This window comes from Ambystoma mexicanum, chromosome 9, assembly GCF_040938575.1.
Source record: "Ambystoma mexicanum isolate Mex_15411 chromosome 9, UKY_AmexF1_1, whole genome shotgun sequence".
In the NCBI taxonomy this organism is placed as follows: domain Eukaryota; kingdom Metazoa; phylum Chordata; class Amphibia; order Caudata; family Ambystomatidae; genus Ambystoma; species Ambystoma mexicanum.
Window position 1 is genome coordinate 595853991 of NC_090931.1, and position 17686 is coordinate 595871676.

General features: G+C 47.7%; 1 protein-coding gene across 1 annotated transcript in view; it reads left to right on the plus strand.

The window, feature by feature from the left end:
• LOC138488333 (uncharacterized) overlaps window positions 1-17686 on the plus strand; it is a 478649-nt gene that overhangs the window by 111224 nt on the left and 349739 nt on the right. The gene's annotated exons all lie outside the window — the stretch shown is intronic.

The window sequence follows — 17686 nt, forward strand, 5'->3', positions numbered from 1 at the left end:
TTCATGGGCCTCATTATGACTCATGCGGAATGGGTTAAGGGTTCCGCTAATGGATGCAGACCCGTTAACACCATTCCGCACGATTACGAGGTCCCCTCGCGGGACCCGGTAAGGACACCTGGTAATCGGCCCGTTGTTAGCTCCCTCTCCCATTCCCATTGAGCCCTATGGGGGCTCAAATGGGAATGAGGAAGGTCCGGGCCCGGGTTCCCTGAGGGAGGAATTGCTGGGCCCTCCGAACTCAGAATGGCCCGGTAATTCCCCATTCAAGGAACCCGGTAAAGGACCCTGGCATGGCTACTGGCAAAACTCGTAATGAGTCCCTGTGTGTCGGAGTTCCTGTGGTGGCCCGGGTCAGTTGTAACATTCCTTGGTGGTCTAGGGGATTAGCTGATTAGCTTGCGTGTGTGGGTATCCACTGGTGCTTCGGGATGGGCCACACTGTTTCCCTGAACACTTTGTAGGCTTCTCTCTCTCTCTCTCTCTCTCTCTCTCTCTCTTTCTCTCTCTCTCTCTTTCTCTCTCTCTCTCTTTGGGCAGCTCATGTGCTCGTGTCCCTGCTGCACAGCCCTCTTTCTTCTCCATCCTGGCAATATCTGCAGATGAAAGAAAACACTGACGAGCATTTTTTCAACGAGGCATGAGACAAAAGTGTACTGCTGTACAACATGCAGGCACAAGGAAAAGGGTTAGGAACGTGGGTCCTTTTTTCTGCCATCACCCACTTTAGGGCCAGGAAGACTTCTGAAATCCTCCCTTCTCCTCCAATTCCCTGTAAAGAGGGGTTCTTAGCCTCCCTTAACAAGGAGAAGGTACTGGCCTTGTCACAACTCACACGATTGTTCAGCTGTTGCCATTTTATGGCCAGGTATACCATTACGGCAGTGCCTGGCAAACGCTTATCCTATGTCTACACAAATGCATAAACTGTTAGCTTTGCCAGTGATTGTTCTTTGTTAGTTTGAGCTATTTCTCTACCAGGGGGAAGTGAAAGTCCCATAGCTACCTTTTGAGTAACTTCTGTCTGTCGTCTTGATGCTTTCGACAAAAGGATCAGATATTGTATATATTTTCTGCATAGTACTCCTCACTGTAAAGAAAAAACTATTGCTCTGCAGGAGTAAAGGAATAGGCAGTGGTTTCGGAACTCATACTCAGTCGCACAGTTCAACCAGCAGTGATCTCAATCCCACTGCTCACACTCTCAGGGAGTGGCAACGTATATCCACCGCTCATTGGAGTTCAGGCATACTCTTTCTAGTCTAGCGTACATGGTAGCTCCTCTAGAATAGATTATATGATGATGACTGCGCCCATTTCCAGGAATATTAATGAGGCTAAGATACTCCCTCTGACATTTTCGAACCATTCTGCAGTGTTTATCCATCTCTCAGGGCTGACTAGACCCCCAAAACAACTGTGGTGGTGCTTTAGGGTTATAAGGCAATACATAGGTCCATGTCTACATTAGAGATGAAAATCAAAGATCTGGAAACACAACAAGGATCTCACGACTCCCCAGCTGTACGTATTAAGTTAAATGTTAAGAGAGACGAGATGGTTCATTGGAGATCCCATAGCTACAAGGGCGTATGGCGAGGGCGACCCAGCTGGACACTCGCCTGGGCCATTAAACAGGAGTGCCAACTAGACGCTATCCTAGAAATAGAGGATTCTGGGGAACTCTTATATAGGAGATAAACGGTGTCTTCAGCGTCTTCTATGAACGCTTGTACGCCTCACGGGGGAATACTAGGCATGACTCCATTGCCCAATACTTAGACAGAATAGCTATGGATTGGCTGGACCCAACCCAGGGCGAGAGCCTGAATGCCCCCCCCCACCCCAATGACGAGGAAATCCGCAACGCAATCCTCTCCCTTCCCAACAGCAAGGCCCATGGCCTGATCGGGGTAACTGTTGAATTCTAGAAGGCTTATGCGGTTTCCTTGTTGCCGCACCCACGGGATATGCACTAGGTGGCCAGATCCTCGGGCGTCCTCCCTGAGTCCACCAGAACTGCCCTGGTGACAGTACTGCTCAAACCAGATAAAGGCCTTGTATAGGCCACTATCCATAATCAACACGGATTATAAAATCGTAGCTAAAATACTTGCAGACCGACTTCTACCGTACATGCAGTCGCTGGTCTTTTCGGACCAGGCGTGCTTCATCCCAGGGAGGTCCACCCAAAACAATCTGAGGAGGTTGTTTATGCTTATGCACAACGTAAACCCCAGATCCTGATTGTGGTAGCCGCTCTGGTCACGGAGAAGGCTTTCGACTACGTGGATTGGTCGTTTCTGTTTGAGGTCCTCCGCCGTTCAGGAATGGGGCTAACTTCCATGTACACTGCACCAAGAGCGGTGGTGTACACCAACAGAATAACCTCTAACCTTTTTTATCCAACATAGGGAATGCAGCAGGGCTGCCCGCTTTCGCCAATTCTATTTGCCCTAGCTGTGGAACCACTGCTGTGCTGCATACGAGAGGTCTACTCCCACCGGGGCGTCAGAATCCATTTGCATCTCTCTATTATCTCCCTGTATGCGGACGATATAATGCTGTAAGTGAAACACCCTGGGCTGAATCTATGACCGCTGGTGTAGGAAATAAGCAGGTTTGGGGATCTTTCAGGGTTGTGAATAAATTGGGCCAAATCAGAGGTACTTCTACTGAGCCCAGTAGTACGGCAATCTGACATAGGGGAGAGATTCAGATGGTGCACACAGGGCGTACAGTAATTGGGCATGCTTGTGACCCCACCCCCAGGTGACCTATATAGGGAAAATAACATGAAGACGCTCGAGATACTAGGACAGAGTGGGATCATGGACTCTGCTACCCATTTCCCAAGCCGCCCCGGATATCCCTGGCTAAGATGGTGATTCTTCCCAAATTGATATACATATATATATTCAATAACGCGCCCTAATGGCACCCTGTGAGCTTCTGGTCTCGTTTAAAGACCCTGATGGTTCAACTCGCCTAGGCGGGTAAACAAGCTAGGGTGTCCTACGACACACTTGCTCTTCCCTATGAACAGGGCGGGATACAGTATGCAGATTTATATACCTATTTTCTTGCGGCTCAAATATAATATTCTGTCTGGTGGTGGTCCTCCACTGTGGAAATCCCGCACACTCACCTAGAAAGAGCAATAACCTACCCGAACTACTTGAAGGGGCTGCTGTGGGGAAATCTGGAGTAAGCAGTATGATTGGAGATCCAACCAGTAGGAGTCACATGCAGAGCCTGGCACCAGGTGTGCAGGGTGGTGGGGTAGGGTGCCTGCTATTCCCCCAAACTGCCCATATTTCAAATCTGTGGTGTCCCTATAACCCACGAAAAAATATTCCAAACCCATATTGACCGACTGGGGGTGCAAACCCAGGGGGATCTTGTACAGAACGGGGAGTTCATCACATGGGATGCCCTGAAAAGTAGGGGAGAGTGGACAGCGGTGACAATACTGTTGTATTTTTGACTAAGGGAGGTCCTAAAATACAAATGGACAGATTTTCCCTGAGCCTCTGCCCCCTCCCCGATATTGAAATATGTCACCCCCCGCCCCCACTGACAACCAAGAAACTGGTCTCCTCTCTATATAAGCTGATCAGAACACAGAAAGAAAGTAAAGGGAAAAACTATAGAGTTAAGTGGGAACTGGTACTGGAAAGGTCACTAACCGAAGAACAATGGAAGGCCAAACTTGCTACCTGTCCCAGAATAACCGATTCTGATTAATCCATTTTACATGTCTGCATCAGGTATACTACTCTCCTGCCCGACTACACCGGATCTTCCCTGAAAGACCCTCTCTCTGTATAACGTGTGGCACAGACCAGGCTGATTTCTTACACGTTGCTTCGACCAGCCTACATATCAGACCATTCTGGGAAAAGGTGAGAAATGCTATGTCTCAAATGTTGGCAACCCCAAGAAACTATTCCCCAGAGTTCTGGATGCTGGCAATGATTGAGGGTGGCACCCATGCGGAAAGGAACTGCTAGGGATGGCATCAGTTACAGCTAGATCCCTGATTGCCAGGACCTAGGGGAAACCAAGCACCATGTTTTCAGAGATGGCTGAACTCCATGAATCTGTGCGAGAAGAGAGAATCACACTATTCAGCGCTACTGCCGTGCACTAGCAGGCAAAAGGAATACTGGGGGTCCTTCACAGACTACATGGCCGAAAGGTTGCAGAACTCACCCGCCCCGACTGGGAACCCCAAAACCGGGTACCGCCTCTCCCTGTGAGTCTGCAAAAAACTACGAATTGACAGACACACGCTGGTGACAACGGGGCTACGGTCCTGACAATGCCCTACGAACAGCAAGATAAGCTGACAAGGACAAAGTGGAGATGAACTCATTACCGCCGTTAACACTGGTGCCATACATGAGAGACTCAGACTGAATGCCTCAGAGCCAATGGTTCACCTTGGTATGGTTTAAAATACACTGCGCTGTGCTCTGGAATGTTTAGGGGGTAGAGGGTGGAGGGGTTCAACAATCACCCTGTTGGTGGTGGTGTTATTGTTTACTGCTCTGTAAAACCGATAAAGAAAGTAAAAAAAAACAAAAAAATCATGACAGAGTCAGAATTTACCCTGTCATGATTCGTGCCTCCCCCTATGCCTGGTTTAAAAGTCCCAGGGGGGGTAACCCTTCTTTCTGGGCATTTTGAAAGCATCTCCCATTTGTGAATTTGGGATGTGCTTTTAAATGCCCAGACACGCCCCCTGATATACGCAAAGGGGTGGAAAAGCGTATTTGAATGAGAGCATCTAGGATGTGCTCATTCAGATGCCCTTTGAGAATGCGCCTCGTTATTTTTTGGCACAAGTGACAAAATGCGCTAGTGCACCTCATCACTTGCACCAAAAAATGTTTTGAGAATCTGACCTGTTGTGTAGGCTTTTGGTGAAAAGGGCACTCTAGATATTGATAAACAGGGTATGCAGGCAACTAGTCTTTGTGGAAGGTTCAAGAATATGGGCCTTATTATGAGTGAAGGGTGTGACGGGTTTGCCTGTCGGAGCCGCTGTGCCCGACAGGTCTGACCCTGCCAGACACAGTGGTCACGGTAGGCAAAGCCGCCACGGAAGCACCGGCACCGTTAACAAGAGTGCCGGTGTTTCCGTGGTCCCCATTCCCATAGACTCCGATAGGACTCTGTGGGAATGGGGACTTACAATTTACTGGCGCCTGACTTCCCCTGGCCGCCGGAGTTGTAATCCCCAATGTTACCGGGAAGTCAGGCGCTGGTAAATCATTACTGGTTCGGCGGCAACCTGCCGGTAGCACCAGCACAGTTACTGCCGGACCCGTAATGAGGCCCTATGTCTTTTAAGGTAAAGAGCAAGTTCTTAAATATCAGTAGGGTCCATACGACGAGGCCAGAGGTACAGAACCACTGCACATACCTTAATGTCTCCTTCCAGGAGATGGACAGCATCTTCTGGGCACTTCTTGCTTGATTAGTCAAATTCTGATCAAATCAGTTGAGCTTCTTTGATATGATACTGCAATGTGGTGCAATTTAACAAGCACAATGACTTGAGGCTCGGACAAGGTTGGGACAAGTGTTGATATGCAAATCTACATGATTCAAAGGCTCAACAGTGGCCTAGTGTGGCGATTCAACTACAGCAGAGACCTGGCTCGATTGAATTCAACAGAGTACGGTTCAGTAGGTTCAGTCCTCCTTCCAGCCATATCGGGACTGGAAAGTAACAACCCTGACGCTGTCATGATGCCTACTCCCGGGAAGCCAGTTCAGGCCCAGCGTCCTCGAAAGCAGACATCATGTCCCCAGGGAGGGACCCAGCAACCCCTTATAGGGGCTCTTTGGACATTGTCCTGGCGCCTTTGGCGCCAGGCTCATAGAAGGCATCAGTCCTGGCACCATAGGCGCCAGGCTCATTATGGGAGTGCTTGGATGGACTTACCTGATGCAGACCATGCTTCTGGATCCAGACCTCCTTGAGGTCTGAAAGGGACTATTTTACCTATGGGACTATTTTACCACTCGGGCGTGGCTGAGGAAGAATACCTACCTGGAACTACTTTGGGGGCTATTTAAACCACGCCCCGAGACAGCAGCTCACGCTTCGCGTTGTTCTGCATCTAGCAGCTGGACTCTCACCGTGTCTGCTCCTGCATTCTGGCTCCAGCCACGCCCGCCTGGAACACCTGAAAAGGAAGGAAAGGAGAGAAAGGTGAATAATTGAACTTTACCTACCTCCATCCGGAGTCCGGAACCATCACTCCGACGATCCTGAGAAAAGACATTATTTTTAGAAGCGCATCGCATCGCTCGCTGCAGCGCCACGTTCCACTCACCTTCACGAGGCGCCCTCGGGTTCTTCAGCGACCATTGGCACCATCCGTCGCCTTTCAGCGCCTAAGGAGAAAAAGAGACAAAACAAAGGTGAGCGAAGGAACAGATTGAGGAAGGCCTGATTCTTCCACCTTAAGACTTACCTGATTTTTGTTGGGACAATCTTTCCACACCTCGGGTCGGCACTGCTTCTTTGGCACTGCCGTACCCCGGCCCTTAAGGGGAAAAAAGAGACAAAACAAAGGTGAGCGAAGGAACAGATCGAGGAAGGCCTGATTCTTCCACCTTAAGACTTACCTGATTATTATTGGGACAATCTTTCCTCACCTCGGGTCGGCGCCGCTTCTTTGGCACTTCCGTACCCCGGCCCCTAAGTGGAAAAAGACACACGCATTAGTGGGTGAAAGCAAGATAACTAAGGAACCATCCATCAAAAAGACTCACCAGAGTTTACCTTCGGCGAATCCATTCCTCTACGCGGATTCTTCATCCTACATCTGAAATAGAGAAAACGACAATGGACAATTAAGGCTTGAACTTTTGCAACTGAATACTTACGGCCTCATATCGGAAAAGTCAAGCGGAGTTGAATACTCACCAAACCCGAGATCCAGTGAAGTAACTGGAAATCAACGCGCCCCTGCATCGGAAGCAGGATGGAGAGCTCGTCCTTTCAGACTCTAAGGTGAGACTCTACGGGGAATCGCGGAGGGGGTTCGAGGAGTGTGAGAGGGGGAAGGGGGGGAATCCGACACATTATCCAGCAGACAGTTAATCCCCTTTTCCATCTACAGAAGGATTCTTCTACGGGCCAGACAGGCGAGGTTTGGGGGTCCGGTCCAGTCCGTCTTCCGAGTCCTGAGCATCACCTTAGAAGAGGTCATAGCAGTCTAGAACAGGTCGGCGCCTCCGTGGGAATCAGCTGAGCGTTACAGAACGCGAAGCCAACCTACAATTTCCCACCCGGGCGCTATGGAGACTTCCGAGACAGACCAGCTGGCCCAGCTATTCGGGGAATTACGGGCTGAAGTTCATTCCGCTCGCCAGGAGACGAATGCCCTCACGAGAGAGTTAATTGTATCTAAAGAACGAACTGATGATCTTGCCAGACAGATATTACAAGGTCAGGCTGGTCAAACTCCTTTACCAGGTTCTGGGGGTAACTCCGCCCCAGTGGTTTCAAATAACCCTGTGCAAATTAATCTACCTGGAAATATGCCACTGGCCCCACCGGAACGTTTTGCCGGGGACCCCAAAAGGTTTGCCGTATTCATGAATCAATGCCGATTGCACTTCCTCTGCAGACCTGGGGCCTTCCCTAACGACCAAACCAAGGGTGCTTTTGTACTATCATACCTCAGCGGTTGTGCTGCGGATTGGTCAGTTCCACTGGTTACTCAAGATGACCCAATTCTTCGGAACTTTCAAGCCTTCCAGACAAGCATGGAAAGACTTTTTGCTCGGCATTCTCAGGGACAGGCCCTGGACAACGAGCTTCTATCCCTACGACAGGGTAACCAGGACCTCTTAGCCTATATCGCGACCTTCAATAGGTTAATTGTGGAGACTGGATGGCCGGAGGATAAAAGAATCACGTTGTTCCATCGAGGTCTACGTGGAGAACTTAAGGATGTCCTGGCCCAGGTCGTAAATCCACCCCAAGACTGCTATGAATATATAGACTTGGTGGTCCAGTTAGATCACAGGCTTCGAAACAGAAAGGCAGATCGGTCCAAGTTTGAGACCCGGGTTTTGGTCAAAACCCATGTTAACCCCAAGGGTGCCGATGTTACTGAACCTATGCAAATTGGAGGGGTTAAAGGACCTTTAACTCAAAAAGAGCGTGAACGAAGACGGCAAATGCAATTATGCCTTTATTGTGGGGCTTCTGGACACTTTTTACGAGATTGCCCTATAAAACCGTCTAAGAAGGCGGTAGGAGTCGCTGATAAGAACCTGATGGAATCTGAGTCGGGAAACGACCACGCCCGACAAGCTTAGGGGTCTGCTTGCCGAGCTTAAAAACTAACTCTCTGACCTCGCATTTCATCATGCCAATGGTCCTCGTAAATCCGAAGCAGCCTGGGCGGTTACATGCCATTAAGGCATACATCGATAGTGGGGCTATAGGAAACTATGTGGACCGTGAATTGGCTTCCAGTATCAACCTCCCTCTTTGCCCTAAAACCAGTAAGGATGTCATCACCACAGTGGATGGAACCGAAATTGCCTCTGGGCCGGTAACACACTCCACTACTGAAGTGACATTGTTGGGTCAAGACGGACATCGGGAGGCAATTGTGTTTGATGTAATCAAGGCTCCGCAATTTCAAGTAATTCTAGGTATCCCTTGGTTGGAAACACATAATCCTCAAATTGACTGGCGAGCAAAGAGGATAACCTTTCCAGATTGTGCACAAACCTGTTATCCAAGAAATCCAAATATTGGCCTAGCTACAGTAACCCTTGTCATTTTGCAAATACCGCCAGAATACCAAGAATTTCAAGACGTCTTCCAAAAGGAACAGGCCAACACTCTACCGCCTCACAGGTCGTACGATTGCCAGATCGATCTATTGCCCGGTGCACAACCCCCTTGCAGCAGGATCTATGCCCTTACCGAACACGAGAATCTTCATTTACGACAATATCTAGATCAGTACCTAGCCAATGGTTTTATTCGCCCGTCTAAGTCTCCTGCATCCTCGGCTTTATTCATCGTGCCTAAAAAAGAAGGCGACCTCAGAACTTGTATTGACTACCGCGCATTGAACCAGATAACTGTTAAAAACCGATACCCTTTGCCTCTGATCCCTGAACTCCTTGACCAGGTGAAGGATGCCTGCATATACACCAAGTTAGATCTCCGGGGGGCCTACCATCTGGTGCGAATAAAGGAAGGCAATGAATGGAAAACTGCCTTCCGCACCAAATATGGGCTATTCGAGTACCAGGTGATGCCTTTCGGATTGTGCAATGCACCGGCTGCCTTCCAATACTTCATGAACGATGTCTTTCGGGAACTCATCGACGTTTGTGTTGTCGTATATATCGATGACACTCTTGTGTACTCCTCTTCGGAATCTGATCATAGAAAACATGTCAGGGCAGTTCTCGAGAAATTGCGCCAACACAAACTATTTGCTAAACTTGAAAAATGTGTTTTCCATGCCACGGAAGTTGAGTTTCTTGGTTTCATCCTGACACCTAAAGGAGTCCGTATGGACTCACGAAAAGTGGATGCTATCCTCAAATGGCCATCGCCTAGCTCCGTGAAAGGTGTTCAAAGCATGCTTGGCTTTGCCAATTTTTATCGCAGGTTTATCCCGGAATTTTCTCGTGTGGTTCAACCCATCACTGCGCTCTTAAGGAAAAATAAACGTTTTGAATGGTCTGAAGAAGCCGAGCAGGCGTTTCAGGAACTAAAAGCTAAATTTACCTCTGCACCTGTATTGAAGCACCCGCGCCCAGATCTCCCTTATGTCGTCGAAACTGATGCATCCAGCCTAGCCATGGGAGCTGTCCTGTCTGAAAGAGATCCCGAAATTAACCAACTGCATCCCGTTGCATTTTGGTCCAGAAAATTCTCGGCACCCGAGGTTAACTACGCAATCACTGACAAAGAACTGTTAGCCATTAAATCCGCCTTTAAAGCCTGGCGGCATTATCTACTTGGCGCTAGACATACCATCACAGTGATCACCGACCACCGGGACTTACAGTATTTAAAGACCGCCAAGGCTCAGTCATCTCGACAGCTCCGTTGGGCTTCGTTTTTTGCGGAATTCGATTTTGTAATCACCTACCGTCCTGGCTGTAAGAATGGCAAAGCGGACGCTCTATCCCGAATAGGAATGGGAGAAACTGATACTAACTCAGAACCTGTACCGATAATTCCCGAACAGAGAATTTTGGGCATGACTTCTTTACAAACGCTTGAAGACATTCAAGCTAGAGTTAAACAACTCCTGGACCCTCAGACTTACAGGATTGGGTACAAAAGGGATCTGACTTTACTATAAATAATGATTTACCTTATTTCCAAGGGCGCTTATTTCTGCCACACAAGGAATTACAAGAGCTTGTTATTTCTCGTTATCATGATACACTAATAGAGGGGCACCCCGGTATTGCCAAGACGGAAGAAAAGGTGAAACGACAATTCTGGTGGCCTTCTTGGCGAAAAGATGTTAAATCATTTGTGATGTCCTGTGGTGTTTGCGCCCAAAATAAAGGCCAAAAGAAAAGACCAGTCGGTCTCCTTCAACCTTTAGACATTCCGCCAGCACCTTGGCACACCCCGTCATTGGATTTTATTACGGACTTACCTCCTTGTTCAGGATATAACACTATTCTTGTTATTGTGGATTTATTTTCCAAAATGGCCCACTTCATTCCATTGAAAGGTTTACCTTCAGCTTCAGTTCTAGCCAAAGAATTCCTTAAAAATATTGTTCGTTTACATGGATTCCCGTCTGTACTAATCTCAGACCGGGGAAGCCAATTCATTTCCCACTTTTGGCGTAGATGTTGCCAATTGGCACAAATCGATGTAAGATTATCGACTAGTCACCACCCTCAGACCGATGGTCAAACAGAGAGAACGAATCAAACGCTTGAGCAATATTTACGGTGTATGTTGCAGCAATATGAAAGTAACTGGAAAGACATTCTTTGGATAGCCGAATATGCATATAATAATTCGGTACACTCTGGAACTGGGCAAAGTCCTTTTTATACTTTATATGGGCATCACCCTCGAACCTCAGACCTCGACTCGCCTCAAGGCCTCGGAATGCCCGTAGTGGACCATCTGCATTCTACAATTACTCAAGCCTTCAAAGAAGCAACTACACATTTACAACAAGCCAAGAGAAAATACAAGAAGAATGCTGACCTGCATACCAGATTGGGGACCAAGTATGGCTGGCTACCAGGCACTTATCGCTCAAGGGACCTCGAACTTTTAATCCAAAATATCTGGGGCCTTACTCCATAACGGCCATAATCAATCCAGCGGCCGTTAAACTTGATTTACCAGCTAACATGCAAATTCACCCTGTTTTTCATGTGTCACTTTTGAAACCAGTGCAACCTGGAACCAGACTAATCAAACCTCCAGAACCCATTAAAATAGATGGAGAACCTGAATTCGAGGTGAAGAACATTTTAGATTCAAAGATGTTAAGGTCAAAACTTTTCTATCTAATCGATTGGAAGGGATACGGGCCTCAGGAGAGGTTGTGGGAACCCAGTGACCATGTACATGCACCTCGATTAATTAAGAAATTCCACCGGATCTTCCCAAACAAACCAAAACCCCCGGAGGGAACAATCTTGGGAGGGGCCTTGGGGGAGAGTGCTGTCATGATGCCTACTCCCGGGAAGCCAGTTCAGGCCCAGCGTCCCCGAAAGCAGACATCATGTCCCCATGGAGGGACCCAGCAACCCCTTATAGGGGCTCTTTGGACATTGTCCTGGCGCCTTTGGCGCCAGGCTCATAGAAGGCATCAGTCCTGGCACCATAGGCGCCAGGCTCATTATGGGAGTGCTTGGATGGACTTACCTGATGCAGACCATGCTGCCGGATCCAGACCTCCTTGAGGTCTGAAAGGGACTATTTTACCTATGGGACTATTTTACCACTCGGGCGTGGCTGAGGAAGAATACTTACCTGGAACTACTTTGGGGGCTATTTAAACCACGCCCAGACAGCAGCTCACGCTTCGCGTTGTTCTACATCTAGCAGCTGGACGCTCACCGTGTCTGCTCCTGCATCCTGGCTCCAGCCACGCCTGCCAGCAACCTGGAACACCTGAAAAGGAAGGAAAGGAGAGAAAGGTGAATAATTGAACTTTACCTACCTCCATACGGAGTCCGGAACCATCACTCCGACAATCCTGAGAAAAGACATTATTTTTAGAAGCGCATCGCATCGCTCGCTGCAGCACCGCGTTCCACTCACCTTCACGAGGCGCCCTCGGGCTCTTCAGCGACCATTGGCACCATCCATCGCCTTTCAGCGCCTAAGGAGAAAAAGAGACAAAACAAAGGTGAGCGAAGGAACAGATTGAGGAAGGCCTGATTCTTCCATCTTAAGACTTACCTGATTTTTGTTGGGACAATCTTTCCACACCTCGGGTCGGCGCCGCTTCTTTGGCACTGCCGTACCCCGGCCCCTAAGGGGAAAAAAGAGACAAAACAAAGGTGAGCGAAGGAACAGATCGAGGAAGGCCTGATTCTTCCACCTTAAGACATACCTGATTATTGTTGGGACAATCTTTCCTCACCTCGGGTCGGCGCCGCTTCTTTGGCACTTCCGTACCCCGGCCCCTAAGGGGAAAAAGACACACGCATTAGTGGGTGAAAGCAAGATCACTAAGGAACCATCCATCAAAAAGACTCACCAGAGTTTACCTTCGGCGAATCCATTCCTCTACGCGGATTCTTCATCCTACATCTGAAATAGAGAAAAGGACAACGGACAATTAAGGCTTGAACTTTTGCAACTGAATACTTACGGCCTCATATCGGAAAAGTCAAGCGGAGTTGAATACTCACCAAACCCGAGATCCAGTGAAGTAACTGGAAAACAACGCGCCCCTGCATCGGAAGCAGGATGGAGAGCTCGTCCTTTCAGACTCTAAGGTGAGACTCTACGGGGAATCGCGGAGGGGGTTCGAGGAGTGTGAGAGGGGGAAGGGGGGGAATCCGACACATTATCCAGCAGACAGTTAATCCCCTTTTCCATCTACAGAAGGATTCTTCTACGGGCCAGACAGGCGAGGTTTGGGGGTCTGGTCCAGTCCGTCTTCCGAGTCCTGTGCATCACCTTAGAAGAGGTCATAGCAGTCCAGAACAGGTCGGCGCCTCCGTGGGAATCAGGTGAGCGTTACAGACGACTTAGTAAATACTTTCAATGATGCTATGATTAAAGCCCTAGACGCTACTGTCCCACTCAAACTGCGCAAAGCAAAACAGGAAGCCCACCTAAATGCCTGGTTTACGCCCCACCTCAAATATCTAAGACTACAAAAAAGAAAAATCCAATCTATCTGGCGCCACTCACCCACTGAAAGTAACAAAAATACTCTAACTGAATTTGCCAAAGCCTATAAAAAAGAAATAATCAAAATCAAGAAGAACACCTTCAACGATAGGATTGAGAAAGTTAACTCTAATACTAAAGAGCTATTCGCCATCCTCCGCGAATTGGAATCCCCCATTCAACCCACAGACAATGCCCCCAAAAACAAAATCTGGTGTACCAACATCCAAACTGCCCTCTCTAACAAAATGTCCTTGCTCCAAAGCAAAATTGCAAAAAAAAGGCCACACTGTTACCCTCTGACCAACAAATACCCCAACCTCAGGAGAAGAAGTCTACCGCACCCTTCAGATTCAAGACTATCTCCATAATTGACACAGAAAAAATAATATTGTCCCTCAAACCATCCAACTGCAAGGGTGACTCCTGCCCTGCACAAATAATAAAGGACGCAGCTAGGGACTTAGCCCCCTTCATTACCAAGCTCATAAACTCCTCCTTTAAATCCAACACGGTACCTACCAACCTCAAAGAATCATGGGTCCTCCCAGTACTGAAAAAACAAACCTTAGACCCCACTATCCCTACCAACTACAGACCTATCACCACTGTGCCGTTTCTACTTGAGATCTTAGACAGAGCCGCTTACATACAAATCCAGGACTACCTGGAAGCCAACCACCTGCTTGGCTCACGGCAATCTGGCTTCCGCCCACTCCATGGGACGGAAACAGCTCTATTAGACCTCAAGACACAAATTGAGGAACTAAAGGATATTGGAAAAACAGCCCTGCTCCTCTTACTGGACTTGTCGGCAGCGTTTGACTTGGTAGACCATGCAGTCCTATGCAACCACCTCGAATCTGCCGCCAACTTCACTGGAGATGCCATTGCTTGGGTCCAATCCTTCTTAGATAATCGCACTATGCGAGTCTTCTCCACTTCCGACTCGGCTGACCCTATCAAAATAACTTGTGGTGTCCCACAAGGATCTTGTGTCTCCCCCACCATGTATAACATCTTCACCAAGCCTTTGTTTGACAAGTTGGACAGACTGGGTGTCACCTACACGAACTACGCAGATGACACCCAGATCCTCATACCCCTTTCGGGCGACCACGAGACAGACTCAGCCTTGGTGAACAAGATATACACCCTCATTCAGGCATGGATGGCCTCACATGGCCGTTGCCTGAATGACGATAAAACCGAGATACTAATCCTAGGCTTCGAAGTTAATATCCAAAAACTAGGCCCAAACTACACATCCTTCAGCATTGATAACAACCCTATCAAAGTGATGCCTGTGGTTAAAACCCTTGGATTCTATCTGGACTCCTCCCTCACTCTCAAGAAGCAGGTCAACTCCCTCGCCTCCTCTACCACCTACACCTGCAAACTCATTCGCGCAGCCAGACCGTACCTCTCCAGCTCTAGCTGCATCACTCTAGCTAATGCTCTCATCATGTCTAGGTTAGACTACTGTAATGCCCTGTACTCAGGAGCTAACAAATACATCACAGACAAAATTCAAAGACTGCAGAACAATGCCTTGAGAGCAGCACTGAACATCCCCCACAGAGAACACGTCACCAAATTCAGGAAAGAGGTTGATTGGCTAAAAATAACGGACAGAATCTTACTCAAAACAGCTTCCATCACCTCTAAATGTCTGAACAACCTAGCCCCCCCGTATCTTATGGAAAAAATTACGAGGAAAACCTCCACGTGACCCATGAGATCTGCCAACACCTTTAAACTAGAACCTCCCCGGTTTAAGCGATCGACCGCGGGAGGAACTAGCTTCCCAGTCAAAGCTGCTCACTGTTGGAACAAGTTACCTCTCGACCTTAGAACTGAACAACCGTACCCTAAATTTAGACACAAAATAATTAACTGGTTGCGGGCCAATGACACATAACCTGACTAACACCCACCTACAAGTATATGATACCTAGCTTTATAGTTTGACCTATAAACTTAATCATATATTCAGCTACTAGACAGTCTTGCTAGAATGCTTCGTACTCCTTTAAGCTATGTCTTGTACTTGCACACATGTTTATATACTTTACTGTATATAGTTCTTTTTACCTTGTGTTCGGTATACTCATGCCAAATATTGTATTACTGTATATATTTCTTTTTGTCTTGTGTTCGCCATATTTGTGCCAAAAATTGTAACAAGCTTAAGTCTTCATGTACCCAAGGGTTTGGTGCGCATTACCAAATAAACAAACAAACAAACAAACAAACATTTTGAACTTTTAGAAGCTGGGAAACAGGTGGGCGATGTTGAGTCGGCAGGTTCCGAGGTGCTCAAAGTGGTCTGGTCTGAAGCTTCACTTCAGCAGGCAGAGTCCTGAGTACCAGTGGTCCCGCTTCAGTCAGACTTTCTAACTGCAGGTCACTTCAAACATTTCCCCTGGAGAGATTAGAGGAAGGAAGGTCTGTACCCCCCTTGGAAATCCTATTATTCACCCCAATTGCTAAGGAATTTGAACAGTCTTTACCTTAACAAGACAACAGTAAAATCGTGTAAGAAACCCTCAAGAAGATGGTTCCATGAAAATGATTCAAAGAAGATTCAATTAAATGAGGGGGGTGTCGCCCCTAAATAATAATTTTTCCACAGTGGATTAGTCCATTCAAAGCCTTCTATAAGGGACCTATCCTTGTTGCTGTAAAAAGAGTGCTTCCCAAATCAGGTGGCTAGGAACTCGGGCAGCATTTGCCAGTGATAGGCCATGTTTTCCCACCTACCCAAGTGTCTCCCCCCTGGGTGCCACAATTTAGCAATACATTTCTCTTGGTGCCGCTCTAGGAGCTCCCCCACCCTTCCCTGTAGCCATCTACATCCCCCACACCCATAGCATACTTGGCCCTCTAACCCCACCCCAAAGACTTACCTGCTGGTGCGGGTCCTTTTCTCCTGGTCACCATGCTTCGCTCAGGCCTACTTTAGGCTTGGGTGGTGAGCTATCCTGGGGCCGTACACCCCTGAATCTGCGGGTTTTCGCGACAGTAATCTTCAATAGAACATTGGAATGCTGGTAGTTCCGTAGAAGACAATGCAGTGGCAGAGGGCTACTGGCTGTTGTAGGCCTCTGGCCCAACGTTCAGTGCTTTCTCCTTTGTCTGTCCCTGTTTTTAATAGAACTGTCTATCCTCAATATGTAAAATATTCTAATGAAGGCTTATCTTCCAGGTATTAGGCACTGATCCAACTTAAGTCAAGTCAGTTATAAGTCCAACATCTTTATCAATTCCACTAATCAATGATCCATCTAGAATTTTAACCAGTCTGAAAAGAAATACATTTTAGAGTAAATAAATATTCCTCAGAATCCTGATTCATAATCTTGTGTCAATTTATTTGTATACACAATCTATGAACTTTCCTTAAACCCTGAGTTGCTTGTCAATCATGAGTTGCTTGCCAACAAGTGTTTCTCTAAACCAGACTTTTTCAAGGCTGCAATTAATGAAACATTTAATTTGCTAATTCAAAATGATTTGGTGTGAACCCCTGTGAATAATCCATTTTAGAGTTAGTTACCAAGGTCATAGGACAGATTTGTAGCCACAGAACCAGTAAACCTTCGATTAAGTTTACGGAAACAACTCCTAGTTATGTTGATGCCTCCTAGGGGGTGTCCGACTCCAAGCCTCCGGGACCATAAACATGTCGGGTTTTCAGAACATTCCTTATTACTATTAATAAGATAAATTAACATACAACGGGCCTCATTCCCATTCTGAGTCCGGCGGTAACCCTGCCGAAGCTGCCGGCAGGTTGCTGCCGGACTCGGAATAATTTACCAGCGCCTGACCTCCCGGTGCCACCGGTCTTTTCCAAGTCCGGTGGCCGAGAAGTCAGGCGCCGGTAAAATGTTGTTCCCCATTCCCATAGAGGGTCAGACCTGTCAGGCACAGCGGCTCTGGCAGGCAGACCCGTAGTATGCCGGTCTAGAAACAACGTGCCGGTAAGCTTACCGGCACCGTTGTTTCCGGAGCGGCATACTTATAATGAGGCCCAATGATTTCAAATGCAAGCAAATTTAGCTCATGCCTATTAATGAGCCATTTCGTGAACCCAGGACATGTTTGTGGGCCTAAAGCTTGGAGTTGGAGAACCATTGCACACAGTTGGGACTGTAAAGCTGAGCAAATACAACAGGTGGCTAGTGCTGTTCCCCTAGAATTAGAATCCTGATAACAATTATGTTTCCTGTCTGCCTTTCTCCCCATTATGCAAACAAAGACTGATCACCGTTTCTGTCTGTTCAC